This window comes from Oncorhynchus kisutch, linkage group LG16 (assembly GCF_002021735.2).
Source record: "Oncorhynchus kisutch isolate 150728-3 linkage group LG16, Okis_V2, whole genome shotgun sequence".
NCBI lineage: Eukaryota > Metazoa > Chordata > Actinopteri > Salmoniformes > Salmonidae > Oncorhynchus > Oncorhynchus kisutch.
The window spans coordinates 47,027,484-47,027,793 of NC_034189.2; positions in this window are offsets into that span (position 1 = coordinate 47,027,484).

Sequence of the window (310 nt, forward strand, 5' to 3'; positions counted from 1 at the left end):
GGTGTTTGTGTGTAGAGACAGTGGTTGATGGGTTATTGTTTCAGTACCAGTGTGTTGTGTGTAGAGACAGTGGTTGATGGGGTGATTGTTTCAGTACCCAGGGGTTGTGGTGTGTGTGTGTGTGGTGTGTGTGTGGTGTGTGTGTGTGTGTGTGTGTGTGTGTGTGTGTAGAGACAGTGGTTGATGGGGTGATTGTTTCAGTACCATGTGTGTGTGTGTGTAGAGACAGTGGTTGATGGTGTGATTGTTTCATGCCAGGGGTTGTGTGGTGTGTGTGTGGTGTTGTGTAGAGACAGTGGTTGATGGGGTG